The sequence below is a fragment of the Podarcis muralis genome, chromosome 10, assembly GCF_964188315.1.
Source record: "Podarcis muralis chromosome 10, rPodMur119.hap1.1, whole genome shotgun sequence".
Classification (NCBI taxonomy): Eukaryota; Metazoa; Chordata; class Lepidosauria; order Squamata; family Lacertidae; genus Podarcis; species Podarcis muralis.
Window position 1 is genome coordinate 54,310,908 of NC_135664.1, and position 7,948 is coordinate 54,318,855.

Consider the following 7,948-nt stretch of genomic DNA (forward strand, 5'->3'; position numbering starts at 1 on the left):
ACCCGGAGAGGAGGTCGCCAGCGCGCACAGCCGCGCGCGGGCAACGGCTACCGATGCCGCGCCCCCTTCACGCCCCCTCCAGTGACAGGACCGCCGCTTCACGCCACGCCCCCTCTATCGATCCCGTCTAAGCTCCGCCCCTTTCTCCTCGGGGTTCTCGCCGTAGCCGCCTCAGAGCGTCATTTTCCTCCTCAGGTGCCTGGCGACCGTTTGGATTCCAACTGCTATTACGTTTGTATAAACGGTGGGATTGGCAGGCTGTTCTGGGCTTGGTTGAATTCGGGGCGGGGGGTTCATTTCGGGCCATGGGAGAGAAATAGCAGGCTGGCGGCTTAAAGAGGACGAAAGACGCCTAGAGGAGGACGGGGACGGCTTGTGGTAGGTGGTTGTGGGTCAATTTGGTTTGCTCCTAGGAACCAGCGATGGGGCTGAGTAAAGTACTAGTGAAGTGAGACTGTTTCCACGACCCACTCCGCCCTAGTGCTTTGCAAGCCCCTCAGAAAGAGCAGGTAAGCACCATCGAAGCAAATGGGCGGGGAGAGTGAAGGTATTAATTCTTTCCTTTCTGGAGGTACATCCCTGAGGGATACTGAGCTCCCTCCAAGGAGTTCTGCAGGGCAACTGATGAAAGGGAGAGCCCTGGTGACCAACCTCCTCCCCAGGTCTGCAAACTGGCCAGGACTTCAATGCCAACTCCACCAGAGGTGACGCTTAAGAAAAACCAGGATCTTCTCTCCTCACACCCCACCCTTGAGAAGACTAAACCCAGAAATGGTCCAAGGGAAAACCGGAACATGTCCTGAACTGAGCTTCCTTGAATTAGAAGGAATATCTGCTGTGCTCTCCCAGAAATAAGATGGTGAGCAAAGTGGCTCCTGAACCAGGAGAGAGATGGGAGGAGATGCCAAAGACCGACCACCCTTGTTTTTCTCCAGAGGACAGCTTGCTTCCTCAAGAAAGAGCAGCTTTTCCAGCAGAGCTGATGGAACAAGCCGGGCTTCTCATCTTCCGCTGAGACATGCTACTGGGAAAAGTGCACAACTCGTAGGAAGTTAGTTGGAATAGTAGGGATGAGTGTTTGTTTGGCTGTACCACGATTGAGTGGTTGGTGACCACTCCTATAATGTTTTGCTTTCTGTTTACATGGGTATGGAGGAGTATTACTTGCTGTGTGAGTTGATCGCTTGAACTGTCTGCCCAAAGGCCAAGAAGCAGCAAAGAAAGCAAGAGGCTTCCTTATTCAGAAGTAATAAAAACACATACAGGAATGTAGCCGTTGTGACCAGATGGACAGACTAACATATGTTCTAACCGGGTTAAGGAGAATACCACATTTATCTGAGAAACAAGTGAAACTTCTGTTGCTATGCAGGCCTGCTCTGAAAGAGACTGTATCCACTACCCAATATAACTTTGCAGTGGAAAGATGGACAGTTGCTGGGACAAACTCCTGGCATTGCAGGGGTGTGCTGGTCTAGCAAAAACACTGTAGCAGACCTGTGTTTAAAGCACTGCCATGGAGCTGTATATAATCCTATTTTTAAAAACCTACTACATTACTGGTACCAGTCTGAATATGTAACTGAAGCTTAACAGACCACAACTTTCCCAGTCCATAAGTTCATGTCTCTGAGGGCAGTAACACTGCCATTAACAAATTGCAAAAAGCTAGTTTCACAACAAACAATTTGGTGGAAAGAATCTTGAAGTGAAGGGGTAGCAAGTAAAATCCACTGCTCAGAATCCTGTTTTTATCTTGAACAAGCTATTTATAAATAAAAGCATGTATAACCACAGCTCACATGAAATGCCTAATTTCCCTTTAGGTCAGGTCACCCAAAAAAAGGAACAAATCTCTTTGATGCTGAAATACCTGAAAATTTTGTTCCCTTTGGAGTAGTAAAAGATAAAAGTTGAAATAAATGGAAACTGGTCATCTTGCTGATCATAGGAAACCTGAATTAAGCAAGGAGGAGATAGTCATTTACCAATGTGCCTCTGCATTTTGACAAAGACTTTTAATAGAATACTAAATGGGGAAAATCATAGTGGTCCATTAACTAGGTGTGACAGGGCAGGGTGAGAAATTGTCTCATTTATTTTGTTCGTTTATGAATCACCTCACATGAAACACCTTAAAGCTATTATCAATAAAGACATCAGTAATAACCATTTCAAATGCAATACAGATACACTGGAGTAAGAATCTCTGCTTCAAATGCTTGTTGAAAAAAGCTTATATGGAGGAAATAATTGGGGGAGCATACAGCCTTTGCTCAGCTACTTGAAATTGACTAAGTTCATGTCAATTTCATTTTTAATAGTTTTTTATTTTGCAAATACAACAAAAAGGAATTCCCATTATCCCTGACCACTGGTCCTGTTAGCTAGGGATCCTGGGAGTTGTAGTCCCAAAACATCTGGAGGGCCAAGTTTGTATGCCTGTTTAGAACTTCTTGTAGTTGTTTAGTCGTGTCCGACACTTCGTGACCCCATGGACCAGAGCATGCCAGGCTCTCCTGTCTTCTGCCGCCTCCTGCAGTTTGATCAAACTCATGCTGGTAGCTTCGAGAACACTGTCCAACCATCTTGTCCTCTGTCGTCCCCTTCTTCTTGTGCCCTCAAACTTTCCCAACATCAGGGCCTTTTCCAGGGAGTGTTCTCACGAGGTTCAACAGCTTATTACTGATGAGCTTTGCTGCCTGCATGTGTTTCTGTTTGGACACAGCACTGAATTTCTTCTCCTACTGCACATGTGTGGGCACTCTGCTGCTTATTTTTCATGCGCATGCACTGGAAGTGCTTACCCAAGCGTGGAGCCAGGTTGGTGACTGGATTTTGCACCAGCCCTGGCATGGTAGTGAAAGGTAAATAACACTTAATATAGCAATAAAAGACATTAAGAATGTTAGTAAGGTAATTCAATGCATATAGGAATACATATATTCATATTTGGAAAGTATTAGTTAGCTTGAACATGGTTATAGCATAAAGCTGCATAGATCCAAGATCTATGTTTGATTAGGTTAACGATTAACCATTGTGTGATCTGCTTTTGTTTGTTGTTACTGATCAAAGGTTAGTTTATTGTACTAGTATGACTTGTAGGATGTTCCGATATGGAGATGTTGCCATGGCTGATGTGGAATGGACAACATGGAACTAGTTATGTACTTAGCATGATATAAGCTGTATGTAAAAGAGTATAAAAGGCTGTGTGAAACCTGTGATCAGTACAGTACTTATAGGACTGTCCTTTACTGCAATAAAGTTAATAAAGGGTATTGTCTTGCTGGAATCCTTGGTTGCATTTCTTATTGAATTTCCTACCAGAAATGACAGGGTTAATTTAACACAAGCAATTGTGGCCCACTATGCATCACACTAACTTGAAACCCACTGGGTGACCTTGGGTCAGTCTAGCCCTGTCAAACAAAGGGATCATTGCCAGACCTTTCCTACAACACCCCAGGCTTATAATATTGGCAAATAACGTTCCAGCACCCAGCATAATCACTCCTGCAGTAAACACCCCCTGTGACAAAAAAGTTAGTTTTGCTGGACCAGTTGGATCAAAATGTGTTTGTTTTTTCTTTCTTTCCCTGCCAGCAAATGGTTAATGAATGGCAACCTCTGATTGGCTGTGGTTCCAGGAGGGAGAGTTTAAAAGGAGGGGATTTGAGAGAGGAAGGAGAGGGTTGGTTGAAGTGGGTTGGAATAGAGGTTGGAGAGGTCAGGAGATAGGTAGGGAGACAGGTTAGGAGACAGGTTGAGGTAGAAGTGTAGCCTTATTGGACTTTACCAATTGGTAGGGTGTGCGTTGCTCCCGGACGGGAGGAAGTCAAATGACACCGAGGGTTGGTTCAGAGAAAGAGTTTTTTTCTGCTCTCCGGATAGCAGAAGGCACTTACATGGTCAGCTCACAGCAAGTCCAAAGAAATGAGAAATTTCATGCAGTATATATATCCTCCAGGCACCCTCTCCCCCCTTCCCCAGGAATTCAAGCACATCAGCTTATACACGTAAGTTGACATCCATGACCATAAACAGTTATTCCTGTTCCGGCACTCTTGACCATAAAAGGTTGTTCCTGTCCCTATACTCTTATCTTGGGGCAGGAGGTCACCAACTCCTGGCACCGTTCCCGGGTCTCTTGTCAGACTTAACAAGGTCTGTGCGTCTTTTGTGGTCAGAATGTAAGATAAGACCCAGACGCGTCATCCCTGCTCTACTGGAACTGGCAAGGTCACTCATTGCCGTCATGGACTGATAAGGGAGAGAGCTTTGAGCACTTGTTTATACAGCTGGGTTTTGGCTCAAGAGCTCAAGTTAGAGCATTTTAGAAATGTTCCCTTGGAGGAGGAAAAATTGGGATTTTGGGTCAGTTTCAAACTGACTGCACAGAAACCCATTCCTTCAGAAGGAGTGAAAGCAAGAAAGAGTTGGTTCTGGAAGACAAAATAACTTCCACTCTGAGTGTATTGTGAAGGACAGAGTGTGGTGTCCTGTAGGAGGAACAGACCTGAATTTTACTGGGAGGCAGAGGTTGAGCCAGGAGAAGTAGGAGCTGGAAAGGAACAGCCTACTTGGGACTCAAATCTAGTCTGGAGGGGAGAGATTTTTCTAAAGAAAAGAAACTCCCGAACCCAGGGAAGGGAGGGGCTGTGGAGAATCCTTGGGTCTACTGCACCTCAGCAGCTGGATTGTTGAAGGGGGTGGATAACTGAAAGAAAGTATCAGTATAAAGGATATATCAGTATAAAGGAACCAAACGGATAAGGCAAAAACAACTGAGGAAAGCATTAAAGTGAAATTGCACTGTATCACTGAAGTATCACTGTATCACTGAAGTAACCTAAGTTTAATCCATTTGTGTTAAATACTATCATGCCTTAAATAAATCTTTGTTTATTTAAAGAAAACCTGTCTGAGACTCCAACTTACTAGAATTCCCTTCACAAAACTCCCCTTCGGGTAAAGGGTTGTTCAGTGAGGTGGGGGCAATTTATCTAAGTGGGAGCGGGACCGAGGCATGAGAGGGAAAAGTGCCGTCGTCGCCCCCCCCCATATGTTTTTCCTTCTCTATACCATAGCATTTCATGTAAATGAGCATATTGTTTAGTTAATATTTTCCTATCCCACCTTTCTTCCCTCACAGAACTCAATCCACTATACATGGATATTCCTTGTCTTCAGTGAAGTCACTTTATCATATGCCTTCATATCATGCCTTGGGATTGTGTAAAAAGTGAAGACCTTCTTCCATAAGTCCCTCTTCTCCCCTATGCATAGTGGATGTAGCTTTTCCATTACAAAAGAAATCTGGAGCATGCAGGATGGAATATCTTGATTTCATGGTGCTTGGCCTGCCCTTTATAATGAAGAAGTAAGCAGACAGCAAAATTGAAAGATGTGGCCTTGAATTCCTCATTCCTTTCAGTTCCTCAAAGTTTAAAGTCTTTCCGTTTGAGGAACTGAAAAATGGGCCTAGCACATGGGTAGGCAAACTAAGGCCCAGGGGCTGGATCCGGCTAAGATACCTTCTAAATCCGGCCTGCACATGGTCCGGGAATCAGCGTGTTTTTACATGAGTAGAATGTGTCCTTTTATTTAAAATGCATCTCTGGGTTATTTGTGGGACATAGGAATTTGTTCATTTTTTTTCTTCTTCAAAATATAGTCCGGCCCACCACAAGGTCTGAGGGACAGTGAACCGGCCCCCTGCTGAAGAAGTTTGCTGACCCCTGGCTTAGCACCATGAAATCAAACCTGGAGTCATTCAATGTAATCTCTTTGCTGCATAGGAAAAACAAGCATATTTGCATTTAGACAAACAGTGACTGCACCTATTTACATGAGCTAGACAGATTTGCAGAAGATATGCACAAGGTTTCAAGAAATATGGTCAAATTAGCTGCAGGATGAAGATCTCACACACCTTCATAATCACAGTTGGTTACAGGAAACAATTTCTCTGCAGCTTGTTTCAAAACTGACACCCCCCCCCCACCAGTTGCTTATAAAATCTCTTGCAATAGCTTGTGAATTAAAAGCTAAAAAGTTTGAGCAAGTGGTGTTTGTAGCTATTGTGATGTTCTGTAGTTTCTCTTGAAGGAAGCCATTTTGAACCAGAGAAGAGGGGAAAGAACACTGTGAAACTATGAAAGGCTTGTCAGGGCAGAACTAAACAATGCAGTACATCAGCCTTCTCCAACCTGATGCCCTCCAGCTGTTTTAGACTACATCTCCCATCACAGTTGGGACAGATGAGAGTTGTAGGCCAAAGTAGCTGGAGAGTACCTGCTTGACAAAGGCTACAGAGAATGAATGGCTTCTGCTGAAAGCAGTAGTTTCACATCTCCCTCTCCTGCCCCCTGGAACATCTACCAAAACAAAATGCATTATGTGATACCACCATGCTGAGATTATTCTCACACCTGCTCCACCTCACTGGCAAGCATTCAGTGTGATAATATCAGAGCTTGGAAAGCTTATCTTAAAAAGGAACTACTTATAGTTCAAGTGCAACACGCCCCAAAAGTTTGTGTTTTCACATTCTAGTTCATGTTTGTCCCTTTACAAAATGAACAGTTTGTGTTCAAATCACAGTTCAATTTAAGTTCCTCCAAATGTGCCTCAACTATTTTTTTCCAGCACCCAGAATGTTACAAGCAGCTGGCTGAAGGGTAAAATATATTTTAAAAGAGTAGAATGTGAATTGATTTTTCAACAATTACAGTATTTAAGCTTAAAGACCCAAAAAATTTTAAGAGTATGGAACTTAAAACCATATGAGGAAGTCAAGGAATATGTTAATGATTGGTTGCATTACTATCAGATTAATGAAATGTTTAAAAAAGAGTTAAAAGAGAGAGGCTTTTTGGAAAAAGAGTCAAAGTTTCAAAAAGAAATAGTGAGTAATGAAATTAAAAACCTGTCAAAAATGTATAAATTGTTGCTAGAATGGCATACTAAAGATGAAGAGGTAAAATCAGTAATGATTCAATGGGCCAGGGATTTTGGGTATAATATACAATTTGATGAGTGGAATAAATTATGGAATGAAAGGATAAAATTTACAGCCTGTACTGCACTGAAATAAAATGTGATGAAGATGGTTTATAGATGGTTTATATCACGCCAGTAAAACTAGCAAAAATGTATAAAGTAAGTAATAAATGCTGGAAATGTAAAGAAAAAGAAGGAATATTTTACCATATGTGGTGGGAGTATAATAAGGTTAAAGTATTCTGGGAACAGATATATAATGAATTGAAAAAGATGTTGAAATATACATTTGTTAAAAAACCAGAAGCTTTTTTTGTTAGGAATGGTTGGAAATGAAATAAATAGAAAAGATCAGAAATTATTTTTATATGCAGTGACGGCAGCAAGGATACTACTGGCCCAAAAATGGAAACAGGAGGAACTACCATCTATAGAAGAGTGGAGAATGAAATTAACAGACTACGCAGAACTAGATAAATTAACAGGGAAAGTCCGAAACCAACAAGATCACAAGTTCACTGAGGACTGGAGTAAATTTGTGGATTATATGAAAAGCATATGTGATGAACAAATAACGTTTATGGGTTTACAGGAAGCTTTGTGTAGAAATATGTATAGAAACATTGTAAAAAAGGGAAGAGGGGGAGTAGGTGGATATTAAGATAAAAGACAATGACAAATTTTGAACTTGCAGTATAAAGACGAGAACACGGAAGATTCACGGATGAACTGATGGAAGTCAAAAATATGTATTTGTGATTGTATTGAAAATGTATGACTAAAAATTCTTTTTTATTGGAAATTAATAAAAAATAATTAAAAAAAATCTTAAGAGTAGAAAACGCATGTAAGAGAATGTACAGTTGGGCAGAAGTTCTGCTAGTGGGATGCCTACTGATAGCCAACTGTGTAAAGCCTTAAAATTGGGTATCTTGAGGGT

At 42.0% G+C, this 7,948-nt stretch overlaps 1 long non-coding RNA gene across 1 annotated transcript; it reads left to right on the forward strand.

Moving 5' to 3' along the window:
* Positions 1-106: 106 nt before the first annotated feature.
* On the forward strand, positions 107-3,298 carry LOC144329000 (uncharacterized). The gene is made up of 2 exons (XR_013394407.1): positions 107-509; positions 572-3,298. It is a non-coding gene; the product is annotated as an uncharacterized LOC144329000 (long non-coding RNA).
* Positions 3,299-7,948: the final 4,650 nt, after the last annotated feature.